This window comes from Tursiops truncatus, chromosome 19 (genome assembly GCF_011762595.2).
Source record: "Tursiops truncatus isolate mTurTru1 chromosome 19, mTurTru1.mat.Y, whole genome shotgun sequence".
In the NCBI taxonomy this organism is placed as follows: domain Eukaryota; kingdom Metazoa; phylum Chordata; class Mammalia; order Artiodactyla; family Delphinidae; genus Tursiops; species Tursiops truncatus.
In genome coordinates, this window is record NC_047052.1 from 8,729,197 (window position 1) to 8,748,547 (window position 19,351).

General features: G+C 48.1%; 1 protein-coding gene and 1 long non-coding RNA gene across 5 annotated transcripts in view; both read left to right on the top strand.

Moving 5' to 3' along the window:
* Positions 1 to 19,351, top strand: part of LOC109550947 (transcription factor Maf) — a 591,860-nt gene that overhangs the window by 406,844 nt on the left and 165,665 nt on the right. The gene's annotated exons all lie outside the window — the stretch shown is intronic.
* Positions 1,024 to 19,351, top strand: part of LOC141277207 (uncharacterized) — an 89,642-nt gene continuing 71,314 nt past the window's right edge. The window contains exons 1-2 of the long non-coding RNA XR_012328191.1: positions 1,024 to 1,179; positions 1,277 to 1,323. This is a non-coding gene — a long non-coding RNA (uncharacterized lncRNA). The remainder of the gene's footprint in view (positions 1,180 to 1,276; positions 1,324 to 19,351) is intronic.

Sequence of the window (19,351 nt, forward strand, 5' to 3'; positions counted from 1 at the left end):
ACCCCCCGTTCTACCTGACTGCCAGGTAAGGTAGCCGGATGTGTGACTCTGTAGCTTCTTCTTTGCTGGTGATGCCCTCACGCAGGGGGCTTTTCCTGGCTCTTAAGGGCCCTGGGAATCTTCGGACTGGCTCCTCCCACCTTCCCCTCCTATCTCTCCCCCGGCCCCAACCCCCGAGAGACCCCGGACCGTGGCACATCCGCAGACTAGCTACTGATTTTCTTAGATTGGTTGAAAAACAGAGGTGACCTCAAGGGGTTGGTGCCAGTTTTCTTTGCTCTCCGGCTGAGTCCTTACTGGTAGGGCTCTCCGTATGTTCACCTAAATTCTAGAGACCTGGTTTCCACTTGGGAGCCACAGTTAGTGGAATGTCTTTCTGGTCAACCCTGCTGAACTTCCTCTCATCCGGAGAAGGCAAGCCGTGCTCCCTCCTTCGGGGGCGTGTGATGGTGACGGTGGTGGTGGTGGTGATGATGAGTTAATGATGACTGAGCGTTTGCTGTGCGCTGGGTCTTGTCACGAGCGCTTTACATGGATTATTTCATTGCATCCTTCCTATAGGTCACGATGCTATCTGTGTCGCCATTGTATGCGTATGGAATCCGAGGTTTCAGGAAGATTACTCGAGCAAAGTCAGACAGTTGTCCAAGGATAGAGGCAGAATTCGAGCGCAGATCGGTGGATTCCAAAGCCCACGGAGTACCGCCTCTCAGTGGAGTATAAGTTCGGTGATGTCAGTGGTTAGCTGTCTGTTGAGCGCCTGTTCCAGGCACGATGCTACGGAAGGAAGGATGCAGAGACAGATGAGCGTCTCTCTCCCTGCCCCTCAGGAGCCCACAGGCCGGTCGGTACAAGACACAGACCACTCAGCAGGCGGTGTGTCTTCTCTCAGAGGGGAGTTGGGGAAGAAGGGGGAAGACAGCGCCAGGCGGGGCGTGGGGCCGGGGGTGGTGGTGGTGCAAGCAGACTGGAACGTTGGAGAGGCGTGGTTCAGGGTGGGGGGAAGGAGGGTCGAGTCCGAGGTTGCGGCCCTAGAAGCCTTGTGACAGTATAGCACGCAACACACCCACACATACACTCACGCTCTCAGGCGCGCCCGCGCACACGCGCGCACGGACACGCGCACGCACGCGAAATTCAGCCACAAGCTAATCCCATCAGACCCCTCCTAGGACTAAGGTATCAGAGAGTTCTGAATCTGCCACTTGGGAACATTATCTCCATCTTTCCATTTCTCTTCCACTATAGGCAAAGTAACGCCCCTTCTTTTTCACAGATGCCCGCGTCCCTGGGGACTCCGTGAACATGAATTATGGGGATACGGTAGGTTATGAGTGTGTTACAGGGAAGTTAGAGTTGTAGATAGAATCAAGGCTCGTAATCACTTGACCTTGAGATGGGGAGATAATTCTGGATTATCTGGGTGGATCCAGTCAGAGAAGGAGATGTGAGGACAGGCAGGGGTTAGAGCCACGTGCTTTGAAGATGGAGGAAGGGCCACAGCCAAGGAGTGCGGGCACCTCTGGAGGCGGGAAAAGGCCAGGAAGCAGACTCTGCCCTGGAGCCTCCACAGCCCTGCTGACACCTCGATTGTAGCCCAGTGAGACCCAGGTCAGACTTCCGACCTCCAGAACTGAGAATATGTTTGTGTGGTTGTAGGCCACTCAGTGTGTGGTCATTTGTTACAGCAGCCAGAGGGAACTCACACAGCCTCCTCTCTAGAGCCAGTTCTGTTCGTCAGGCTCTGCAAGGTGAACTGCGGTCACTCACAGCCCGGGCAGGTGTACACTGTGGGCGCCCGCCTCCTTTTATGCCAAACTCTTGGGGTCCCAAAGGAAGCCCTCCCTCCACCTGGGCCCCCGGCTGGAGGTGAGACCCAACCCTGGAGCCATCCAGGCCCTAAGGCATGAGAGTACCTCTTATCAGTGGCCGTAGCCACACCCAGGAGAGCCATGATATCCGGGGGCCACAGGCAAAGGAAACAACAGGTCCCAAGGCTCAGGAATTCCACACGTGGTCCCTCCAGCCAGTCTGCCATGATCTCACCTACCCCCCCCAACCCCCTGTTTTTTTTATTTTTTAAACAAAAACGACAATGTTATGTTCAGGCAGCTGGGTTTTTATTATTCATACAGATTTCTAAAAAGGAACATTCTGGCTTTAATTAGAATGAAAGATATGAGTGGTAGAAATACTCAGACATCACACGGCTTCATTATTTACGCCATTGATTTCAACAGGCAGATAAACACAGAGTAAGACATGGGCTCAGCACTCTTTCAAGAATAGAGCAGCATTAATCTGCTTCTGACTCTCCACCCATTGACGGGACCCTGCTTTTCCCTCTCCAAGGGCAAGACCACCGCAGTAAAGGCTCGCGACGTGTGGCCTTGCTGTAGCAGGAGAGACAGATTGCAGAAATCGAATGAAAGCAATGATGAATTGGGACAGTACCCTGTATTTAATACCATGTGTCAGGTGTTCAGTAAATGTCTCTGCAGCCGTTTGCTCGCTTCATCCTGGCAATTTATCCGAATGACGTGAGCGTCTTAGTCTCCCTTTACAGATAAGTAAACTGACTTCAGAGAGGGGCAGTGACTTGTGCAGGCACAGGGCCACAGGGTGGTAGCTATTTGTATGAGGCTGCCTGGCCCCAGGAGCTGCCGAGTGTGGGTTCGGACAATGTGTGTTAAGTGCTTTAGGCCAGTGGTGTCCAAACGAGGCTGCGCGTTAAAATCACCCAGGGAGCTCTCAAAGCCCAGTGCCTGGGTCGCACCCCAGACCTATTAAATCAGAACGTCTTGGGGTGCGAGGCAGGCGGCGTCAGTGCCTTTTAAAGATCCCCAGGTGACCCCAAAGCGCAGCCAGGGTGGGGGGACACTGCCGCTTTCTGCACGTTCCCTCCTCTAAATCCTCTGTGCCCCTGTGAAGAAATTACCGTTGCTGACCCATTTTAAAGATGAGAGACCTGAGCCTCTGAGAGGTCACGTGAGCCCCCCACTGAGTGGGGATGTGAACCAGAAAATTCCAGAACCCTCATTTGTAACCACTACACTAAAACGCCTTCCTAGGGGGAGACTGTTAGTGGGTCAAAAGAGGCTTTTTCCAGGAGAATGCTTTGTGCCTTGGGGACGTGTAAAAATTGAATCAAGGTTTTTCCCATCTTGTGGTTTCCAGTTCTTTGAACAACCGTGAAAGTTGAAACTCCTTTTGCTGTGAGCATTCCCCCTTTTTCCTCTGGACTTCGAAACCCCTAATTGAATCTGCTTAAACCTATATGTTTTCCTTAACAGTCGCAGCAACTCACAGGTCCGGGGTGGGCCCAGGGGATCCAGGAGGGCTTCTGCTTCCAAGCCCCCAGGAGTGTGGGCTCCTGGTACCTCCAGCCTTGACCTGTGTCCCCGGGGACCCTGTCCTGCAGGATGAACTTCCCCCGCCAGGGTGGCCCAAGTTCTCAGAGCAGTGCCTAGTGATGCCGAAACTCAGCCTCTGTGCACCAGTGCTGAACTGAATCTTGGAAGCAGAGTTCTGGGTGAAGTAGCAAAGAATAGCTTTGTCGCTTTGCCAGGCAGAGGGGGCACACAGCAGGCTAATGGCCCCAAAACTGTGTGTCCCAATCCGGGGGAATTTGGTGCGGAGTCTTACAGCAATGGTTCAAGGGTGGGGCTGCCGGTAAGGATCCGGGTGTGTGCAGGGCCTCCTTTAGTCTGGCCTCAGGTTGTCTTCTGATGAGCTTCTGTGGTTCTCGAGGTTATCAAACTATGACCTTTCCTCTGGAATGGAGAATGAATGCTTCATCAAGTAGTTAACATCTTCCATCTATTGGGATTTTAGTTCTGCAGAAGAGCTCAAAGATATCATGTGTGGCCCTTCAGGTGGAACCAGGACCCTGCCCCACGGCGGCACTAGTGTTTCTTGACTACTCCTCCCTTGTCTCTGGGTCCCCTTCCCTGCCTGATTAGCAACTGTTTGAACCTGCCCTTGGGAACTCAGGGGGCTGAAGCCTATTCCCTACAAACAAGAAATGGGGGACACAGAAAGGCCTCTGTGCCCAGGATCCCCACAGGGTCATGCTCGGTTTCACTAGCATCCTCCATGCAGAAGAGATGGGGGTCATTTCCTCCTTTAGCTTATAACTGTGTAGGGGCATGACTGCTATAGACTCCCAGACATTGAGCAAAAGCCTCCCCTCGGTAGCTTGGGGCTGTGGCATCACTCAGTGTGCACACAAGCAGGGAGCACGCACCTCCAGGTCCCCTTTCCCCCTCCCCGCCGCTCCCTTCTCTCCATCCGTCTCCCTCCCTCCCATCATTCCCAGACCACGTCCTCTGACTCTGTTCACTTCTTCCTGCTGCTGTAACAAATGAGCCCGTGCTTAGTGGCTTCAGACAACACGAATTCATTCTCTCACAGTCCCGGAGACCAGAAGTCCGACCTCAGCGTGTGGGCAGGGTGTGGCGCTTTTTGGAGACTCTGGGGGAGAACTCTGTTCTGTGCCTCTCGCCAAGCTTGGGGTGGTGGCTGGTGACCCTTGAGGTTCCTGGGTGTGAGGAAGCGTCGCCCCAGTGTCTACGTTCCATCACGCGCTGTTCTCTCTGCCCCGTGTGTCTCTCTGAGTCATGACATGTACTTTATATAATGACACTGCTCTTTGGATTAGGGTCTACCCTAATCTGGTATGATCTCACTAATTACAATGGCAAAGATCCTGTTTCGAGATAAGCTCACATCTGGAGGTTCCCGTGGACACGAACTTTGGGAGGACGCTGTTGAACCCAGGACACCTCCTTTACGTCTTGCCAAACCCGTGCTGCTCAGCTGTGTGATCTAAAGCACGTGCTGGAGCATGGGTCACCCCACCCTTTGATAACCCTTTCCATTGACCTCAGGGTCCCATCTGACTCCTTAGCCCCCAGGCTCTCATAAGCTCTTTCTCTAGCTGCCTCTTCACCTTCTGCCTGAAGCGTATTTCCCAAGGCCCACCACACTGGCCTCCATCCTGTGCCATGTTCACACCTCCAGGCTCCTGCCCTTCCTGTTCCCTCTGCCCGGAGCACCTGCCCTGCGGCCCTACTCATAGCTGCGTCCTCCTTCTCCAGGCCTCAGCTCAAATGGCATCTCTTTGTAAATTCCTTCCCGGACTACCCCCTCTAAGATAGCCCCCCTTTATCACACTTTGCAATTTTATTTTCTTCCTAACGCTGATCGCCGTGTGAAATGATCTGGACCTCATCTGTGTCATGTTCGTCGTCTGTCTCCTGGTTTCTCTCTGGTTCATGGCTGTGTCTCCAAGGCACAGTCTAGGAGCCAGGGAAACACTGAACTAATGATAGCATCACCACCTCGAGACTCTGCGTTGAGTTCCCTTCTTCCATCCATCCGCCACTCAAATTCTCTGAGTCCTCACTAGGTACTGGGCATTATCCCTGATGCTGGGTGAACAAAGTCACCACTCTCTCTTGTATTCTAGAGAGGGGGCACGAAATATGCACATTTATGTACGCTCAAGACTTTCCATAGGGCGTCAAAGATGCTTCCTCTAAACTTCCAAATCACACTCAGCTCAAACCTTACTTTTCGATCTTGTGAAACCAGCGAAGTTCCTGGGCTTTTTTCAATGCCGTTGGCACTGAGCACCTCTGGGATGCTAATTGAAGTTCCCCACATCTCCGTGGCTCTTGTTTCTTTGGTCCAGGCTCAGCCCCGCTGCTGTCATTTTCTCTGGGTAAAGTAGGATCAGAGACGAGACACCATTGTAAGGTCACTGAAGGAGCCCAGCACCTGAAGACTGAGCTTGTGGCTTTCAGGCCAGTGATTCCAAGCAGCCCTGAAAGGTCACCTGCCCTCTCCAGTTTGGCGCCCTCAGCCTCAGATTACATGGATCGAGATGGCCAAGGTCTTTTCCAGCCTGCACTTTATTATTTTTTTTTTTGACTAATTACTCATTTGCTGCAGTCACTGTTTTTACTCATTACTAATTTGCTATAATCATGACTAGCTAGCTAATCTTCTGTTCTGCTTAGAGCAGTGGTTCTCAAATTTGTCTGCACAGTAGAATCACCTGGACATCTTTCATAACCCCCCAAACCCAGGCCAGAATAATTGATTCTAAATCCCTAGAGATGAGACACAGTCAATAGTTTGAAGTTTTCCAGATGATCCAGATGTGCAGACAACTTTGGGAACCACTGACTTAGACCAGGAGTCAGCAGGTTTTTCTGCAAAGGTCTGAGAGTAAAGATTCTTGGCTTTGTGGGCCGCAAGATCTCTTTCACAACCGTGCAGCTCTGCTAGTGTAGCATGAAAGCGGCCATAGAAAGCACGTCAATGAATGAGCGTAACTGTGTTCCAATAAAACTTTATTTATACGAAACAAGCAGAGGGCCATCTTTAAGCAAAGGGCCATATTTGGCTCACGGACCATAGTTTGTATCCCTGTAGCCTAGAACAATTCCTGACACAATATCAGATGGATATTATATCAGATGGATGAATGAATACGTTCAACAAGCGTTTAATAAGCAGCTACTGTATATCCGGCTCTGTGCTGCAAGCTGGGATTCCGAGAAGAAGGTGTGTCCTGTCGAGTTGGGGAAATGGAACCGTAAACAAATAATCAAAATGCAGTGAGACTGAGGCAGTTAAAGATGTATGAGCTGGCTGCCAGGGAGGCCCAGGGGAGGGAGGAACCAATTTGGCTTGTGGGATAAGGAGGAACTCAGGGAGAGTCTCCCAGCAGAAAAGACATTTAAACAGAGTCTGGGAGGAAGATTTTCAGTCTGACTCCCAGCTGCCAGGAATAGAGATTCCAATCAGGTTACCACAAGGATGGAAGGAGGCTGTTTGCTCTCCCAGGTCACATCTAGATGGGATGGGGTCTGTGGCAGCTCCCAGCCGGGCCAGCTCCGTCTGTGATGTGTCTCCCCTCTGGATTCTTGCTTGCTTTTCCTCTATTGAGAGCTTCATGGGTGACCGTATAGAGAGAGTGATGGTATTATAAAAAAAAAAAAAAAAATAGTTGGCTTTAGAAGAAGATGCGCTTGGTAAATTAGTTAATTTCCTTATCTGGGAAAACAGGGAGCGTCGCAAACGTACTTCAGAGTGTTTTGGCGAGAAGGTCAAATGAGGTGAAACAAAAAGATGGTTGGGACCGCACGTGGCACCTGTGAGTACTCAAAAATGTTCGTGTTGCCACGATTGTTGTTCCTTTCATTCTCAGCCCTTTCTTCCGTTTGCTGATTGCTTTTGCATCCTTATAAGTTTGCCTGGCCCAGCATCTATCAAGATCCTCTATAAGCACCCCCTTTCTAATTTAGGTCCTGCCAACTGCTGGCTCAGGCTTTTAATGTCCTAGTTCAAATGGCCAGAAAAGAGAGAACCTGGTGAGCCAGCATCCATGTCCCAAGTCACCAAGTTGCCTCTGGATGGACACCCTTTAGTCCAGGGTCTCCCCTGGGTCTAGTCCCCTGGGGAGGGAGGAGGGAGCTGATACAAATGTAGCTACCTGGGCCCCCGGGCTGGGGCTGGGTCTCTGTCCCTAAGAAAGGGCTGGGAGTGGGCTGCCTCCTGCAACTGGACCAGCACAGAGAGCCAGTTGGGCAGAAGGCCCATTAGGGAATGATGTGCAAAAGATGATGTCTGCGGTCTTCTTGCATTCCCCTGTCCTTAAAGAGGGCCCCGGGGAACAAGGTCGCAAGTCAATCAAAGGAGGCAGAGGGGCTCACTGCCCCGGTGTCTGCAACCTTGCCTCTGGATCCTACCTTCCAGAAACCCAGCCAGCCCTGGGCATTGGCCAGCCATGCAGATTAGCCCCGGTCCACTGGCCCAGCCCTGCAGGGAGGGATGGCCAGCCCCCAGAGAAATCATTTTGGAGTCAAGTGTGAAGGTACAGCCCAAGGACTGTAGAAGCCTTTGTTTGTTCCCATCTGCAAGCCCAGGCTGCCAAAACATATTGGGAGTATAATGAGAAAGAACGGAATCAAAATAATGTAAAGGAAATAAGTGCTGAAGAGGATAATCAACATCCTTTCTGAATAGATTTCCTGCCAGGGAGATGGGAGCAAAGGGAATGTTTTACCCATGGGGCCAAGGCAGACAGTGGTCCTGGAAAGGAGGGGGAAAAAAATTACTTCCTGGAAGAGAGTCTTTTAATTGTTCTTTTGAGAGGGAGGCGGGAGCTGCCGAGGCCCGGAACGAGCCCTCTGTTTGGGGGGTGTCTCCGTCTGTCAGCCACGGGAGCAGCCAGACACCCCTCAACCGTGAGCACGGGCCGTGCAGCAGCGGTTTCCCTGGGAGCATCACTCAGCTTGGCACCAGGCGGGCTGCGTAAGCATCTTAGGTCTCCCACGTGCTGATGGGCTTTGGAGGTAGCCAGATGGACGTCGGCTTGGGTCCCAGCTGTGCCACCTGCCTAGCCTGGGGACGTGTGAGTTTCAGACTTTCTCCAAGTCATACTTTTTTCCCAACAAATTCTCATCCTGCTTTGTTTGCAGAACTCTCATCCGTAAAAACTCTTAGGCACTGTGCTGACTGACGACAGCTTCAATGAGATAGTATGTGAAAGCCACAGCACATCTTAGGAGGTTCAGGCCAGGTTTCTCAACTCTCTCTTGCTTACTCACTTTTGTTCTTTCTCCCCTCTCCCTGTCTCTCCTCCTCCGCTCTCTTTTATCAAGAAGTCTTGCCTCATTCGTGCATATGGGGGTCACGTTTGCTTCTCCATCCTCCCCCTAGGGAAGCAGATATTATGCCTTCGCAATAAGGGGGGAAAACCAGAAAGTCACTGTTTTTGTTTCATTTCATCCTTCTGTTCATTGTTTACTGAGCATCTATAGGATGCAAGGTTTCCACCCAGGAGCTGTCCACAGAGGGGACTTGAGCCTAGAGAGTGAAGGAGCTCCCATCCAGGGCACCCCCATTTCCTCCCTGCCCTCCTTTTCTTCGTGGTCTAACCGCAGATGTTTCTTTCCATCCTACATGGAGAAGGCTGCCCCTGGCTTTCACACCATTTCCGCCAACTCTTCATCATCATCTGAACTGCCAAGAAATAAAACCTTTTCACCTTAATAAAAATGGCAGGAAGGCACCCCTTGTGGATTCCACTGCTTCCCTCATGTCTCTAGCTGTGCTTCAGACCCCAGACCCCTCAGCTCCGTGCCAATGTCTAGGGATAAAAGCAAGAAGAAACAGGCTAACGTAATAAAATAACATGTTGGCATTCTTCTGTGCTTGTGCCTGACCCTGTTTCTTTAATTCTCCAGCCATCCTTGAGAGGCATGTGATTGTTAACCCCATTTTGCAGATGAGGAAACCGAGTCACAGAGAAGTTGAGCAACTTGCTCAAGGTCTCAGAGCACTGGGTTTCGGAGCCAGGGTTTGAAGCCACGTGGTCTGGCTCTGTAGTCTGTGTGCTGAACCATACACTGATGGAATGTGACACTGTCCCCCAATTAGCCCGCAGGTGAGAGCAAGAAGGAGCGGAGTGAACATTCAAGCCTGGCAGTGTGCTGAGAGCCAGAACAGTGTCTAGACAATGCACTCTGTCCTGTAATCACGAGAGTATTTGAGGCTGAAACAGTAGCCCAGAAACCTCCCTGATAAGCATCTCAGGACAAGCAGGTGGCCTTTGAAAGACAGCATAAGATCCCAGGGTCTGAGCAAATCATCCTCCAACAGAAACGACCACCACACATCTAGACCTGGGATGGCCCCTGCGGTCCAGTTATCAGATGATCATACAGCACAAGGACAATTAATTTCTCTGCCCCTATCTTATCTCCCGGATCTCACAAGCCATTTCCAAGTTTAGTTGCCAGTTCCCAGTTCCCAAGCACCGGCGGCCCCATGGCAAGAGTTCAGAAACGTCTAATTCCGAGTGGCAAAAGCACACTCCCAGGCTGAACGCTGACTCCATGCCGGTTTTTCATAATTGGTTTTCAGAGCAGTGGTTCTGTGATGTGTAATTGTTAGCAGTTGTAAAAAGATAACTCACATTTTTAAAAGCTTAAAGCTTGCTCTGTGCAGATAAAAACTGTGACAAATTATGTTCCGAAAAATCATAAAAGTAGAGAGAGACATGTTAATAACCAAAGGTGGCGTTTCATTTAGAGGTCAACCAGAGCTATTAACGTGGTCCGGAATTTCAAGCTTTGGCAGTAGTGATTTGACCATATCACTTATCTCCCTCAGCCCATGCCTAAGTATCTCCCTCGGTTAAAAAAAAATAATCCACAGACAGTAATATGGGAGGTCAGGGGGAACCGGGGAGAAAAGCAGTATTGCCAAAATAAACCCAGCTTTCAAGGAGAGACATTCACATTGGCCAAGGCCATTAAATGCTTTGGTTCCCACAGTTTCACCCCCAGTATTCGAGAACATGCTTACACACGTGACCCCCAACACACGTCTTATACACCCACACATCATGTAAAAGAGCCCCGTGAAGATTTTCCTGCAAGGAAAAAAAAAAAAAATTGATCTAAAGATTTGATGGCAAACACAACAAACAAGTGTGTGAAATGTCATCTAGTTTTCCCGAACTTATAAAAGTTGTTGTTTTTTTTTTTTCTTTTCCTTTATCCGAGGTAGAAGCAAATCCAAAAGGTGAATGACCTAAAGCCAGTGGGGGACACTCCAAGGTTTATCCACACAGTGGGAGGGGAAGAGTTGAATGGAGTCTGGCCATTGGCTGTTTTGAAAATGGGAGGTTGCCAAGCCATTGGTTGAATCCATGCGAATGTGCACCTCCGCTGCTACCAGGCATGTGTCAGTTTCACTTGTGATCAATTTCTGAAGCTGAATGATTGTTTCTGAAATCGACCCATATTCCATTACCGGGAGATTCAGATTGAAAGGGTCTCCTTAAAGGACAGTGGCAAGAAGGCAAGGTAGTAAGACCATTCTAGGACATGGGACCTCGGAAAAAAGCACGAACGGCAAGTCGAGCGAATAGAGTTTTGACTTTCTGACTAATTAGTTGGGCGCTGCTGAGCCCGTCACCTCACTTCTCTGGGTTTTCTCTCCTGTGAAATGGACAGATCCCAGCGCTGGTCCCACTGGGTGTTGTGAGAATGTGCATTGATGGTGTACTCCACGTGGACACTCTATCCCCCCTTCCCAGTTTCTTCAAGATACCCTCAATTTTCCAGGATGTTTTCATGTCTTGTAGAGGTCGGCAAATTTCAGTCATTTCTCAAATCACTTATTTTTTTTCATGCCATTTTATTACCTCTTGTATCTTGGAAAGAGACAAGGAAAAACAAAGGCTTACAGATGGGGAAAGACCTCTGCTCTGAGAAGCAGATTGGCCCATAGTTGTGTATTTGTTTAAAAAAAAAAAAAAAGATTTAATACGCATCCCCCCAAAATGACAAAATGGTCTCTCCTTGTTGAAGAAAAATATCATGTGTGTTGTATATGGTGGCAGGTACGTTCACAGTGAGAGTCTTCCACTTGAGGAGGAGATACTGTGGTGAAGAATCCATCTGAGAGCAGACAGCTGGCTTTTTACACATCTGCCTGACCTTCCTTTACCATAATGTAGAAGTCATAGCAGCCAGGACATAGAAACTCAGGTTATAAAAATGCATGTCATTTATCCACAGGCTAGACCATCACCTGCAACGTGGGCAGATATATGTAGCTGAGTTTAATGCATTATAAATGAACATAGTTATGCGTTTATTTATTTTCATCCCTCATAGATCTTCCATACCACTTAAGCATTGAGGAAAGAGAAGGAAGTGAAGAACAGGAGGGTGGATCCTGTAATTGAAGCCCTGAGGCTAAAATGGATTCCTTAACAAAATGCAGTTGAAGGTTTGAGGGCAGAATCACACCACAGTTACAAGCTCATTGTACTTAGGCCCATTCATAAAGAAGATACGGCTGTGTGTTATTTGTTTCCAATCTGCTGCGGTGCTCTGCTCACCGGGGCGTGGCTGAATAAAACTTCTGCCCATAAGAAATTACCTAAATTTCTTTGGGATCTCCACGTGATGGAGGCTGTCTTCTCTAATTCTTTACCATTCTTAAGTATTTGGTTTCCTTTTAAGTTACCGGAATTGCTTATCTTTAAGCAAGTATTTTAAACAACATAGTATGAACTGCAAATACTCCTGACAGATTCATTAGAACTTCAGTTTGTTCTCTTTATCCTGTTTAGACATACTGCCCTCCTCAGGGTCTGGGCATATACAGGTGATCAATAGTACCCATTATTACATTACTTATACTAAAGATTGCGTGGGCGCACACAAACACAGCCTCAGAGCGAATGCACTGGTAACCATTGCCTTATCCAATGCTCATTGACTATTCAAGTATAATGATGGACCAGACTAAGAGTAATACCAAGATGACACTAATAACTTCCCATTGGGACTCATGCTTTGACCTCGTGGTTTTTGTTTTTCTCCTTTCATAGTGGATGTTGGGATCTTAAGGATGGACTCCCATCTAGCTAGGAAGGATATAGATAGCTAAAAGAGAGCCTCTCTTGGCCCTTTGTGCATTAGAATGACTTTCTATCTCTTATACATGTTTATGGGAAGGGTTAAAAGGGCAGAGATGTGGGATGGCCCATCATATGCAAATGCTTGGTAGCATCTCCTGCCCATTCATGGGGCACGTCATCATTCAGCATTTCATAGAAAAGAAAGAGATCTGCCATTGCTGTGAGCTGCTGGCTTCTGGGATGGTCAGAGGAGAATCTGTTTGCTATCACAGAAAATAATAATGACGAAACCAAAAACAACAGGTGTGACTTTTTTGAGCAGATATTTATTCTGGGAATTCTGCATATAAAGCCGTAGGATATAGTTAACCTTTGAGCAGCTCAGTGGGGGAACTCATGTCCAACTCTAAAGCTCGGTCACCTCTTACTTGGTTAATGTATACTTTGAGAACGTTCATCAGGCTCCCTGAGCCTCAGTTTCCTCTCCTGTACAATGGGCTTATAGTAACCAAACGGAGTTTCTATTTATAATAATTTGTAATAATCTCTCCGGTTGAAACACTGCCTTCTGTTGGCTTGTCCTGTGGGGCTCACCTCCTAGTTCTCCTTATCAGAGTGGCATCCACGACCCCCTTAAGGGACAGGTTGTCCTTGTTATTCTCTTTCCCATTCCTGCCCCTTTCTATCATCAAATTTCACAATTAGTGATCCTATATTTTATATACTATAAATTATATCTGTGTATGAAATTATAGACTTATTTATCTACTTATTTTCTTTTTTCTCAAAGCCCTGAGGGCAGGCTCACAGTTTCAGTCCTTGAGGGCCTTATAAAGTGTCAGGCACCTAGAATGTGCTCCAGAAAAAGCTATTAAATAAATGAATGAACGTTAAAAACCCAAACAAGAATACAGTGTGTAAGGTATCATCTTATGTTTTTAAGACATAAGTAGATACAGGCTTGCATATATTAAAAGGGAAGATTTGGAGTTTTTAATTTCATTTCAACCCTTTCCTCTATTTTTTTTTTCTTCCAGAGAGAACATACAGAGTTTAAAATTGAAAAAAAATAAAAAGCAGAATTTTATGCATAAAAATGAAATGAATTTTAAACCTTCACTTGGGCAGAGACAAAATTCATATTAGAATTGACAGTCTGTTAATCACTCTTCTCAGTGTAATCCAGTGAGCGACTCGGTTCCTTTTATAAGTTAAATTGATTCATACGTATTGGCAAGTTAGCTATTTTCCTCAAAGGGAGTTGAATGTATTTGGGCTGTATATTTATATCTTATTATCCTTCTTATGCACCGGTGACACGATCATTATTTCATCTCAGTGTGTTTATTAGAGTAAGTGCTTTTGGAAAGGGAAGTTGAAAAAACCCCACCTGTGCCCAGCAATCTTTCTAGGCAGGTACGTGTAGAATTCTCTGACCCGTGGCTGTAGCTGTTCTCTGCAGATCTTTGCTGACCGTGTCCCCAGGGTGTGTTCCCAGCAAGCCGCAGTCAGGACATACTGTTAGAATATGACTCTGGTGTGTTCTTCAGATATGTCTTCTGCCCCTGTGCATGAGAAGGGACTTGCCTTTGAAATTTGCCTGTGGGACCCACTGTCATTGATGAACAACTGGTCAACCCCCTGCTGGAAATCTGCTGAAATAGTCTTGTAAGTGGGTCATGTTTATGTGTTGGAAGTTGGGAGGGTGGACGATGGGAATGGGTTGACCTTGGACAATTGCAACCTGTCACGGATCTACATGAGTTGGATCGCCCTCGTTAGCAACACACTGATCATCAAATTCAGGTAGGTCCCTGCTATGCGGCCAGTGACCAGTGCAAAAGAAAATCCATCTGACCTCAAGAGCCTTGAACAGTAATATGTCTTTACTGAAGCCATTTGAGGAGGAAACCAAGGGAGAATTATTTTACATACCACAGAGCAAACCCCTGAAAAGGGCTGTCTAACCACCTTACTTTCCCAAAGCCCTCTTGTCATACCAGCTGCCCCATATCCCTTCTCCTCTGCTCCCCCCGGGCACCCTTAGCTCACCTCTTCATGCTATCTCCAGCCTTCAGATCTATCCTGTCCTTCTGTATTCTTTCCATTTTGTGACTTTGCTTTCTTCAATTCTGCATTTACTCTGAGCAGAGAAGCTGAAAATAGAATCCTCCTGGGAAGATGAGGGAAGGGGAGGGGCTGGGCTCGCTCATGCTTGATGGTTATAGCTGCCTAGTCCCTGCATTGACTAGTTGGATTCTCCCCACATTACAGATGAAGCTGTAGCAAGAAGTAACTGTCCGAATCACACAGTTGGGGGCTGGGTTGGGGTTAAGCTCCTTCTCCAGTGGTCGCATATGGCCTCTCTTTTGTTTTGTTTTTTTTTTTTTTTTGCGGTACGCGGGCCTCTCACTGCTGTGGCCTCTCCCGTCGCTGAGCACAGGCTCCGGACGCGCAGGCTCAGCGGCCATGGCTCACGGGCCCAGCCGCTCTGTGGCACGTGGGATCTTCCCGGACCGGGGCACGAACCCACGTCCCCTGCATCGGCAGGCGGACTCTCAACCACTGCGCCACCAGGGAAGCCCTGGCCTCTCTTGATGAGGGTAATCAGGAAGAAGGAAATCAGCCTGAACGTGACGCCTCATCAAGGCTTTCAGGCTCATCCTCAGCTGCTGAGCAAGTGACTTTGTCCCATGAAGCAGAAGTTAGAATTTGATCTTGAACTGCTGGGAGACGTCCTCAAGCTCCCCAAATCTCCTCTTCAGTGGGTTGAATTCTCAAAAGGCTGGGGCTCCTCTTTGCTTCCAGGGAGGAGATGACATGGATGGATATGAAAGGGTCAACCATGTGGGTATTTTGGAGGTGAGAGACAGGTAAGTCAGTCATCATTTTAAGACAGAAAACCTAAAACTAGAACAAATCCTCTGTTCTTCTGACCCAGACTTCCACTAGCAGGACTTTCTGCTACAAAATACCTACCATGTCTTTCCCTCCAGTGATGGAGGCCTCCCGGCTGTGTGAGAAACTCACACACTACATCATAGTTGAAAACCTTTCACTGTTAGTTTGTAACTTCTTTCCTGAATAGACATCATAGGCTGTTTAGCCTCTAAATATTGGTTCTACCTCTGTTCTCTAGAACCTTTTAACAATAAAAGTCTAGGAACTTCACCAAGTACAAGTTCTCTTGTGAAAGGAAATATTTGACCCTCCTGTATTTTCTCCCCACTTCACCCTCTCTTAGCCAGAGCCTCAAACTATGAGAGGATTGCAAGTTTTTACCAATGAGAATTCAAGGAACAGTAGTCTCCCCGTAGCACAGTGGCTCTCAAACTTTCTCGGGCACCAGAATTACCCGGAAAGGTTGGTGACAGTCCAGACTGCTGGACTCCATCCTAGAGTGTCTGATTCATTGGGTCCGGGGTGGGAGGATTTGCATCTCTAGCAAGTTTCCAGGTGGTGTTGACGCTGCAGGTGCCAGGACCACACTCAGAACCACTGCCTTATCAGTTTGAGAGCTCATCACATCTTGGTATGCAGTTGTTCCCTGGGATCAAGTCCCTTCTACGTGAAAGGTGTGCATAAATTGGAAGACAGAATTGGGCTGAGTAGCTACACATCCACTGATAAGTCTCTCATCCATTTCACATCTCTCTATCTCATCTTTAGGTATTTCTTGAGGGACAGCATCATATGCTTTCTGAGATCAAAACATATTTGTACTGTACCATTCCCTTGAGATACTAGCTTTCGACTTTCCCTTTTCAAAATCACCTTGTTAATAATCCGTTCTTAAGTTGGGCCAATATAATGTCCTCTCTTCATTTTTTCTTTCAAAACCAAGACATTGTAAAACATGACTTTCTTCCTTTCTCCCCGTCTTCCTGATCTGTTGCCTTTCACCTGTGAATTGTTTCATTATCTCAGGATATTAATTCTCCAGTTGCATGGATTTAAACTATCTAGAATAATCATCCAGAGTGACTGGATTGTTTCTTAATCTTTTGTCCCCGCTCTGGAGTTTTAAATTTGCAATCTAAGTACCCCTTCCAGTTTGAATATTTCTTCCTGGTTGAGAAGACTAAAGAAAACCCCAACATAGGTCACGTTTCTCTGGTGGCTTACGGTTCATCAAGTATACTACATACATTATCTACTTAGGCATAATTTATTGTTTCTTCTCCTTTTATAGGTGAAGCAACTGAGATATCGTACATGGCATATAGTAGAGATTTAGTAAATACTGAATGAGCGAAGGAATGAACGCTAGAGCATAGACCTTGGGTGCAGAATGCCATGCCCCATCCCATTGGTACTACGTTGCAAAGTTCTCCCACTCTGTCTCGTCTGGTTGCATCCCACTACCTAACCCAGGCGCCAGGCCGGTTCTTCTCTTCTTCTTCGTCATGCTCCAGACCTCAACAGAAATGCACCATTTTATGAATTGAGCATCTCCTACTTTCGCTTTTTCTGAGATATGTTCAGGCCAACAAAAGTAAGGTCATGTGCAACCTGCAGACATGTTACCAGTGTTTGGGGCTGGAGAAAACAGTTGACTAGATAACTGAAATTTTTATATAAAATAAATCTTAACACTTCTCCATCCGTAGTACAGTTCAGGGTCTGACCGTTTCTACCAGTCTGTACGGTACATTATCTGCATATCTGTTTAATTTTAAGTTAATTAAAATTAACACAGTGTAAAATTCAGTTCTTCAGTTGCAATAGCCACATTTCAATTGTTCAATAGCCCCATGTGGCTAGAGGCTACCATATTGGACAGCCCAGAAATGGAACGTTTCCATCCTTGCAGAAGGCTCTATTGGCCAGATCCAGTGTAAACTCTATGTATATGCGTTCTCTATTAAATCAGTCAAAGGGGGAGAAGGAAGTGGATTTTAGTGTTGCATAGCGGTTGTTTTGAATTTTCCTGGTAGGATTGAGCCTAATTTACCAAATGAAATTCCCAGATGAGCCAGAAGAAAAATGATTGAGTTGTGCCCAGAACAATGAAAACCCTCTGACATGTTGATATTCTAGGCCAGCGACTTTGCTTGTGGCATTTTGGAACACGATTCAGCATCAGGGGCTTCCCTGGCTGCGCAGTGGTTAAGAATCGCCTGCCAATGCAGGGGACACGGGTTTGAGCCCTGGTCCGGGAAGATCCCACATGCTGCGGAGCAAGTAAGCCCGTGCGCCACAACTACTGAAGCCCGCGAGCCACAACTACTGAAGCCTGTATGCCTAGAGCCCGTGCTCCACAGCAAGAGAAGCCACGACAATGAGAAGCCCGCGCACCGCAATGAGAAGCCCGCGCGCCGCAACGAAGAGTAGCCCCCGCTTGCCGCAACTAGAGAAAGCCCGAGCACAGCGACGAAGACCCAATGCAGCCAAAAATAAAGAAAGAAAATAAATAAATTTATAAAAAAAAAAGATGCAGCATCAGGAAAGCGTCACCCACGTCGAAAGCTCCCCTGTAAGAAATGTCTCCATTTGACGTAAAGTAAATAGAAGAGGCAGGTTACAGGAACAGGAAGCAGTGGAGGATGTCTAAGTGATAAATGGTACCCTGTCATATCACATTTGACGTCTTAACAGGAAAAGGGGGCTGTCGGGCCAGGTGTGGGTTCAGGGAAGACGTTCAAACCTTTTCCTCGTCTTCATTTTGTTTTTCAAGGCGCAGGTTGAGTTCACGAGCTCAGAGCTCAGTCACGGCATATCTATCCTGCCAAATGAGAAGCCGGTCAGGGCAAATACGTTCTCCAAGGCAGCCTCGGCCCTTCCCAAGAGCAAAACGATCGCAGGGCTTCTAAGCTGTTGAGCGAGGGCGCAGCCGAGAGGGATGCTCTCCAAGGGAAGATTGCCATCAGCAGTCACGTCATCTGTGTTGTAACTACAGGGGTAGAGCGTGGGACCCCGGAGAGAGTGCCAGCCACCCTCGAGTCAAGGATGGTCTGCGCCTCCTCGATCAGGCTCTGGGGTCTCCAATCTTCATAGGTTGCGTTTCTCAAAGAAGCACCGAGGAAAAATTCAGTGCTGCATCTTTGAGGGGTCTTCCTTAGCCACGCAGGTTTCGTTTGTCTCCCGTCAGATCTCCCCCGGATCATTTCCTCATCCCCAACACATTTATCTGGGTTGCACATCGGCCTGAACGATTCGGAGTATGGATCTGTTTGTCAGACTGCCCGTCTGGCTGTCTGACCTATGGTTGTTCCCTCTCACAGAAATGCATGATGTTACCCTTGTTAAAAACCACAGTTAGTCTAAACCCTTTACAGGAAATATCGGTTTGGTAAGACCAGAGGTACTGTTAATAGGAAGTCACGTGATCCGTAGGGAGTGTGGGTGCACGCAGTTGAATTTACACGATTTCTACTTATCGCTGATCTCTGGCAGCAGCTGCTGGCTACTGACTGCAAAGGTTCGCACGCGGACGGGAGCTCGCCCTCATGCTGTGTCACGAGGCCAGAGCTGGGGGTGCCCTGCCAGCCCTGGAGGCCGGAGGACTTCCAAGGGGCAGCTGGTCCCGGGTACGGGAGGCTTTTGGAAACAGTCTGTGTTCACGGATCCTTCCCATCACATTCCAATGGAAAGGAAAGACCAGACTGTTTGCCAGTCTTAAGGCTGCCCCTAGCCAGCCCAGACTTGGCAGGCAACTTCGGTTATAACAAAAGGAAGTTGCCTCACAGATGGTTAGAGAATTAGAGTCATATAAGAGCTGCAGGGCCAATGGCTGGTAGGTGTGTGGTTTGGGATTGCAACTGGTGGGCGGCTCCGCCATCTACTAGCTTTGAGGCTTTGGCCTCAGTCTCCACATCTGTACAGTGGGGCTGATACTCCTTATAGGGAGTACATTTAGTTATCAGTCTGTAGCAGTGGTGCTACTAATCATGACCA